Below are 9,013 nucleotides of genomic sequence, written 5' to 3'. Positions count from 1 at the left end.
ATGTGACTCACTGTTTGTGTGTGTGTGGGGGGGGTGTTAATTTTTTTTAATGTTTACTTTTTAATAAAGAGACAGAGTGCGAGCAGAGGAGAGACAGAAAGAGAAGGAGACACAGAATCTGAAGCAGGCTCCAGCCTCTGAACTATCAGCACAGAGCCTGACGTGGGGCTTGAACCCACAAACTTTAAGATCATGACCTGAACCAAAGTCAGATGCTTAACGACAGAGTCACCCAGGCACCCCTATTTGACTCACTGCTTACGAGCTTTGCCAATCAAATGCCTGAATGAAGCTGTTAGAAATCATTATTTTTATCTTATGGTACGCAAAATTCTAATAATTTAACTTTATTAGATTAGCTTTATTAGATTTATTAGCAGCTTTATATTTTTTGTTACCTTTTGTCAGCAAGAGTATTTATGGGTTGAATTAACACGAGGAACTGTTTTCCGTTTTACCAAGTTGAAAATGAAGGCGCATCTATATTCCTACATTTTTTTACTTGAATCCCTCAAGAACTATGAAGGAAGTACCTGCTCTATGTGGTGGGGAAGCGAGAGTATCAGCATCAACCAGGGGGCTTGTCAGAGATGCAGACTCCCTGAATCAGAGTGTGGAGCTTAACATTTAAGATCCCCAAGTGACTTGTTTGCACATTAAAGTTGACAAGCTCTGCTCTCATATGCCCTTGATTCTTTCTGGTCAGAAGTATCTGATAAAGATGGCCACCAGCCATATCAATACTGAGGTGATCACAAGAATTTGAATAAGCAAATGTGAACCAAACAACTTCCTCACCTACGGGAGAGAGGACTTTTGAGTCCGAAGAATCTGGGCTTTCTTTCAGACTCTGCTTCTTAGTAGGATCCTGACTTGAGGAGAGTCACTCTTCTGAGGCTTCGTTCCCTCACGGAGACTGGAGATAACAGCAACTCCACTGCCTGCCTACAGGACAGTTTCCAGAATAAAGGAGAGCCTTTGTGTACAATCACACGGGAAGCTCCAAAAATGTTATTATGTATGTATAATTAAATCATAGTCACCACAGCACTAAGTGGTAGGATGTTGGAGGTGGAACAGCTGGATCAGCCCAGGGGATGAGGATGAGGCCCTTCCCCCAATGGTCGGTGGGGGGTGGGGGTGGGGGAGAGGCCCTGGTGGTTGCAGGGCTCCAACTGCTAACATTTTCACGGGTGGAAGTGAGTGCACTGGCCCTTGCAGCATCTCTGGCCCTCAAGAAGTATGCGGCATATGTTAAATAAAAGGAATTGAGTAGTCCTTGCTGGGGGCCTTTGACTTCTTGAAGAAAGATTATGACAAGCTCGGGATGACTATTGGACAATTCATGCAAACTTGTGAAAGCCTGATGGCCTTCTAGGCCACATTTAAGAAAGTGCTGATCTCTTATAGCCCGTGGGCAGGCAGACAGAATGATCAGGTTCAGAACTTAATCACAAGAGTGGCAGAGTTCCAGAGAAAGTCAACATCTCCTCCTGGAAGGTTTCTTCTGTCAAGATCAGGGCCCTAATAGAGAAAGTGTCAGACTCTGGGACGTGAGATGGGGATCTCTAGTAATGCAGATGAGAATTTTCAGCTCTCTCTCAGACCCCCTTGGCTCCCTGGATCTACAGACAAGGCCCACACCCCTTTGTTAGAAATAGTACCCCCAGGGGCACCTGAGTGGCATAGTCATTGAGTGTCTGACTTTGGCTCAGGTCATGACCTCACAGCTTGTGGGTTCAAGCTCCGCATCAGGCTCTGCGCTGACAGCTCAGAGCCTGGAGCCTGCTTTGGAATCTGCGTCTCCCTCTCTCTCTGCCCCTCCCCTGTTCATGCTCTGTCTCTCTCTCAAAAATAATAAATAAACATGAAAAAAAAAGAATTCCAAAAAAAAAGAAATAGCACCCCCCATTTGCTTGAAGATCCCTCAGAGATCTCAAATGAAGCAGGCGTCTCTACTAGTGCATCAGGAGCCCCCAAGGCTACCCCCAACATACACCAAGTTTGATGATGTGCTAGGAGGACTCATAGGACTCAGCATATCATTGTACTCAGTTACAGTTTATTATAGCAAAATGATGTAAAGCACAATCAGCAAGGGAAAAGGCGCACGAGGTGAAGTGCTGAGGAAACCAGGTGCATGCTTGCAAGGGCCCTCTCCCACAGGGGTCACACAGGATGTACCTGGTTCTCCACCAGCAAGTTGTGATGACACATGCGAAATGTTACCAACCCAGGAAGCTCATCGGAGACTCAGTGCCCAGAGCTCTTATGGGGGGGTGGGGGCTGGTCATCTAAGCAGTCTCTGCCGGGCACATACTCAAATTCCAGAATCCCAGAAGGAAAGCAGGTGTTCAGCATAAACAATGTGTACCAAGAGTATACGCACAGTGAGCCAGTCTTATCAGTTCTAGGAATGGTGGGAAGCCTCCCAGAACCCAAGTTCCCAGATGCCAACCCAGGGCCAACCTCGTAAGCAAGGCTTTCAAAGGATACCAGTCGCACTTTGGGAGCCTGGAGCAAGACCTGGTAACCATTTCTCCCTTCTCAGCTGGTGAAATATATTGGTCCATAGAGGGCACTGCAGTGACACTGCCTTAGCTGCAGGAAGGGACTTCTCTTTCTAGTCCCATTGTGCCATTGTTCTTTGGCCTGGTTGCCTGCAGATCGGCATGCAGGAAGCCTGGTGATACTCACTCTCCAGCCCTCCTGGATGACCTCCACCATCCTCCCTGCCTTGCTGCCAATCTCCAACCCTCCCCAGAAGGCTGTTCCTGCAGACCAAGCTCCAGCTGTACCACCTAGTAAGTCTCTTCTTCATGAGCACACTGTGTTCCCATGGTAGCCATGCCCTTTCCGTGGAGGTCTGGGTCCAGAGGGTCTGGAAGGAAGAGAACAGAGGACATGTTTCTTCTAACTTCTCGGTCCTTCCTTATTCATGCTTCCTCAGCCCAGCAGGAGTAGCTGCTTTCCACATATGCTATTTCTATACTCCTTAGAGTCCTCTTTTATTCCTTTTGGTAGTCGAATATCTTTTGCTAATTAATAATTCTTTAGATTAAATATTCCCTATTTAAATTACTTGTGCGGTTTCAATCTCCTAACTGGACCCTGATTGAGGCTGTGCCTTAAAAGACAATGCTTGTCCCCATTGCCCCTCCTGGAAACCAGACAGATTATGAGGTTAGATCTCAGCACCCCCTAACTGGGATGTGCTGGATCAGCTAAGGGAGAAAAGGGACTATATGCCAAAAGAGCTGCAAGATCTGGCCAATATGTACCAGCAGGCATAGGAAAGGATACTAGTAGGTGGGGGCATGGAATACAAAGTTGAATTAAGGTGAGTTTATCAGCATGGACTACTCTCCCGTGATATACAAATCTAGGCAAATACCCCTGCTAGGATGCTAGGATGACTCTTAGAAGTTTGGAAAATGTGTAACCCATGGCCCAATGGATTAGAAATATCAAAACTGATATATCAAGTGGCCTGGAAAGGCATCTCAAGGCTCAGAGAAGTGGGTATGCATATACTAGTAAAAGGACATATACTAGGTAGGTCTGGAAACTCCCCATTGCCAGCAATGTGCCTTAGAAGGTCCCAGAGGATGCCCTTTTACCAGAGAGAAGGAATGTGCTTGGGAGAGGAGCATGAGCATTGCTGAGAAGCTTCGTGGTGGCTATCCTCTGTAGCCCAGGCTGAGAGTAGGAAACGCCATTACAGAACTGAACTCATTGAAAACAATGGGAATTTTGAAATAATAGAGGTCTAGTGGCAGCATCGCACCATCCAAAGCAATTATCACAATAAAAGCAAAGTCAGAGTAGCAGCCGGGAACCTCAGAGAGCTATGGATATGGTAAATAGAACATAGTGTTCCTAGGGATGGCCAGCAAGGGTATTGCACAAATTATCCCACTAAAGGAAATCAAGAATGAATCATCAAAAGTCTGCAGGTCCAAATAAAAGGTCATGATTGCTCACCAGGCTTCTGTACCAGAGCTTTTGTTTCTAGAACAACTGAAAGAGAAGTCAGGTCCCCAGGAAAAAAAGGCATTGGAAAAGCACAGCAACTATATTCAGTAGTAATTCTCCCAGTTGTTCCCCCAAAGTGACCTATAGCCATTTAGTCACAGAGGGATAATAGGATATTACAAGTGTCGTTGGATCCAGAGTCTGAGTTGACTTTGATTCCCAGGGATTCGAAGCACCATTGTAATTTCTGTTGTAATTGAAGAATATGGAGTCCAGTTGTGAGCCCAGGTGCAGCTCCCTGTGGGTCCACTGGGTCCATAGATTCATCCAGGGATCATTTCCCCATACCCAAATATAAAACTAGAATGGGCATACATGATAAATGACAGAACCCTTATATCAGATTCTTGACCTGTGGAATAAGAGCTATTGCAGTGGAGAAAACCACGTGGAAACCTCTGAAATGTCCCCCCTGCCTTCCTCAATAGCAAACATATTTTTTAAAAAATCATATCCAAAAGAGAATGGCAAAAATCAGTGCCCATTCAGGAATATATTCAGGAATGGTATCCCCATTAATTCACCACTCTAGACCCTATAAAACCTGTATTGATCGTGGTGGATGACAGTGGACTACCACCAGTGGTGTGCTGGTCAGTGTTTCCAAGGTTTGGGGGAGGCTTGTAGACTTTGCCAAGTTGCGTGGTGTAATGCTCCCACCAAAGGCTTAACAACCATCTCCCAAGGCTCCTCAAAATGTAAGTCAGTGCTCATGGGCCAGCACGGGGCTGCTTCAGCACACAGATTACCACAGACATGACCAAATAGAAGTCTCCATTGCAGCCACTGTACCACTTGTGGTATCTTTAACACGATCTTCAGCATATCCATAGCTATTAAACCAGCTAACTTTTTTCCATCCCTATGGGAAAGAAGGATCAGAAGTTGATGTTCCCACAGGATGGATGGTAGTAAACAGTTACCCTCCTCCCCCAGGGCCTTGTTAAATCTCTGTTAACACCTCAGGGCCTCCATCATAACATGGTCCGAAGGGACTTGGGCATTCTGGAGATTTCACATAATATCACGTTGGTCCACAATGCCAGTGATGTCATGTTAATCAGCTGGATTTGTAGAAAGTGGAAAGTGTCTTTGGAGTATCTTGGTAAGAGACATGAGCTCCAAATGTTGAAGAGAAGTTCTAAGAGGATTCAGGAAGCCACTATCTCAATGAAGGGTGTTTAGGGGTCAGGTAGACTGGGGAATGTTGGGGAACATGCCTTCCAACCTAAAAAACAAGGTATAATTTATACCTTTTTAAATTCCTATTGTTATGCAGGTGCAATCCGCAGTGCTACCTGGCCAGATGATCCAGCAGAGAGTCTGTGGCAAGGGGAAAAAAAACACCATGCACTAAGTAGGTGACATAATATCCCACCGGGAACTGCCTTGTCCAAGGTTGCCCTCTCCTCTGCTGAGAGCAGTCCACAGTCAATGACTAGCTGATGTAGAAATATAAAGTCTTAGCCCTGACTTCGACCTGGGACAATTCTGAAGAGTTATGTCCCAACCAAATTCTCCTGAGAGCTCCCTGGAGAGTCAGCTGAAGCCTCAGATGCAAATGGCTCAGAGCGCCAGCCTCTCCCTGTTTGTTTCTGTCATCCTCTGTTCTTTACAGATGTGTTTCTCAGAAGCACGCCCCAAGAAACCTGGGCAGAGTATGCAACCCTTTATCTCAGAGTCTGTTTCCAGGGAACCCATTCTAAGAAAGCCTCCAATGGAATTCTGAATCCCACTCTTTATCTAGAGATGTTCTGCTTTTTAATCTTGATTTCCCATTGTTTGTGTTATTGTTACTGCTCGGTGTTTCCTGGTGAGATTTCCTCTGAAGAAAAAAAAAATGGCAAAAGTAGAATCTGTCAATGGCTCACACTTGAAGGGACACCTTGGGCTTATTGCCTTGTAACTAACCATAGCCTGCTGAAGCTTGATCTGGAGTTTGGACTTTGCTACAAAGCCCGGGATGGAAACTATGTTGTCTTTCCATATGCCACTGGCAGAGCCTTCTAGTAGAATTTCAAGAAGTATTCTGAGGTCATATTTATAAAAAAACAAATAAACAATGAACATAATCAATTAATATTAATCACTCAATTAATTAATAAATTTAGTTAATTAAACTTAATGATGTCAACCTTGACTCTGAAGTAAGGAGTAGTGGCAGCATATGTGACATATATTTGCAGGACTGTTCTAGAAGTTGTGTTAGGCTAAGCACTGGGAACTAACGTGAGCAGAGGAAAACTCCAGAGTAAAACCCAGAACTGCTATAGAATCAGATGCTCCAGGAGAAGCATGGGCTGTTTTATGGGAGTAGAACTCCTGGATTACAGGCAGGCAGAACAGGTCTTCCCATGAAAGAGCTTCAAGTATTAAATCTATGTGGCCATCAGAATGGAGGCAGCATGGACTCTCTTGACCTACAGGGTACTGAACTGGTTGCTCTAGAATCCAGACACAACTGGGGTACCAAATGTACACTTCCGTCTGAGGCCATGCTGACCTAAGACTTCCCAGGAGCAGGAAGGGTCAGACTGGCCACAGGAATCATGATGAGATAAAAATCAGTCCTACTTATAACCCAAAGGAGTCAACTAAAAAACTGAAAAGTTTTAGGACTACTTGAGAACCCCAAAAGATTACTATTTCAAAATAAATAAAGGTATATGAGGCAACTGGGTGGCTCAGTCGTTTAAGCATCCAACTCTTGACTTCGGCTCAGGTCGTGATCTCACAGCTTGCGAGTTTGAGCCCCACATTGGGCTCTGCACTGACAGTGCAGAGCCTGCTTGGGATTCTGTCTCTCACTCTCCTTCTCTGTCTCAAAATAAATAAAAATAAGCTTTAAAAAATAAATAAATAAATGTATAAAAATAGCATTTTCGAATATGCTATAAAACATAGAAAGCAGATCTCACATTATATGTGTATGTGTGTGTGTGAACGTGTGGGTGTATAGCTATTTAGTTTGGGATATAACTTCATATATATATATATATATATATATATATATATATACACACATATATATACGCACACACAGAACCTCTAAGGTACAAAACCTTTGCCAGTCCTGACCTGCTGCCTTCACATCTTTACTGCCTCTGCTCTGGTCTTTACTATAAAGTGGATGACAGCTCTTAGCTGCATCATCCTGGCCCCTGTGTCAGCTGGTTCTGGCAGGATTTGGCCAATGCGAGGCACTGCTGGGAGATTAGAAGGATAGGAGAAGGAAGAATTTAGGGTATTTTACCTCCTCCTTCTGTGCCTTAGGAGACACCTCAGTAGTGAAGGTGCTTCTCCATTGTTCCAGCTCCCACCAGACTCTGCCTTCAAGCAGCCAGCTTCCGCAGGTGACCTTGCCACAAGCTCCAGGAACGCTGCCTCCCGCCTCTGACTCTCCAGCCTGGGAGCGGGTACTCCCGCTGTTGCTTATCTCCCAGTTGCCTCGCTGTCCTGTTTCCCTTCTGAGCTCTTTGACCACCTATGGAACTAACTGCCGTGTTTAATTCCATGGATTTGAATACTCAGATGGTTTCTGCATCCTGCTTAGACACCAGCTGTTTTGAAAATTTTTTAAATTTACTAAGGGTAAAAAGAAGATGTAATTATTAGAAAGACTAGTTTGCTAGCTGCAGCTTCTCATGCCCTGATTTCATCTACACCCTCCTCAGGCAGCTCACTGGCTAAACAGAATGTGTTAACACTGACCATCCTGCCTCCAGACCAGGGTGTACAGGGAGGATCCAAACAATGACTAGGTAAAAAATACAGTGAAACTCTACATAACTATGTAGAATAAATAGCCATTCAGGAGAGAAATGTCCCATTCAAAAAGAACCAGTGTGGCACCTGAGCAGTAATTCTCCCAACAGCAACAAAAAAGAGGGACTGAAACTAATATGTAAGGAATAAAGAAAAGTTTAAATGATGGTTTAATCTGGAAGTAAAGGAAGTTTTTAGACAGCAGCTACTTTGCATTCCCAGGGTAACCAAAGAAATGGAATGAAAGATGATGGAGCAAGATAAACTTGGATGGAAAGGCAATTAGAAGAGTTAAGTGAATATGCCTGAGACAAATAATAGCGTAGAATTCTAAGATGCTATTAGAAGCAGAATTAAATCGATAGAATCATGATGATAGTAGCATAGAGCACAGGTTCGTGAAAATCACCTACAATGGATGGAGAAAGAATTAAAAAGATAAAAACAATTGGATGGAATATGGTTTATGTGGCAGACCAATAATGGAGATCTAATATATAAGTAACTTCTATGCCTGGAGGAAATAACAACAACAACAAAAAAGCAATGACAATATCAAAATTCACAACAGAAGAAAATCTTTGTGAAATAAAAGAAGATTTGTATATAGAGCTCAGAAGGCTCACTCTATCCTAGCTAAAATAATAATAATAAACTCACAGCAAACCAAATCTGGCAAGTTGTTGAATTTCATATATGGAGAAAGTATCCAATAAGCATCCAGGCGGAAGCAATAAGTTATTGACATAAGAAAGAAATTAGATAACTCTCAAACTTCCCTCGAGAAACATGAATGGCAATAAGTAGTGGAGCACTGTCTAGAATATGCAAGGAAAAGAGGTAGACCTACCATGTACAAAGTTACACGTATAATTTACATACATGTAACTTTGTATTGTAATATGTATAATATGTATATTTATAGGCAAGTGATATACATATATATTATAGGCACATGGGTGTGTGTGTGTATACAAATATTATATGTACATATATTACATACAAATATATATATACTACTTGTATATATACAAATATAAATACATATACTCTATATATACACATATACTTATATATACAGATAATATACATATTCTACTTATAACCATATATGTATATACGCATATTTTTATGTGTATAAAAAAGTAAATAATCCATGCTATTTAAAAAAAATTTTTTTAATGTTTATTTATTTTTAAGAGAGAGAGACACA

The sequence above is a fragment of the Panthera tigris genome, chromosome D3, assembly GCF_018350195.1.
Source record: "Panthera tigris isolate Pti1 chromosome D3, P.tigris_Pti1_mat1.1, whole genome shotgun sequence".
Lineage (NCBI taxonomy): Eukaryota > Metazoa > Chordata > Mammalia > Carnivora > Felidae > Panthera > Panthera tigris.
The sequence above is the reverse complement of the archived record's forward strand: the minus strand, read 5'-3'. Positions refer to the sequence as shown.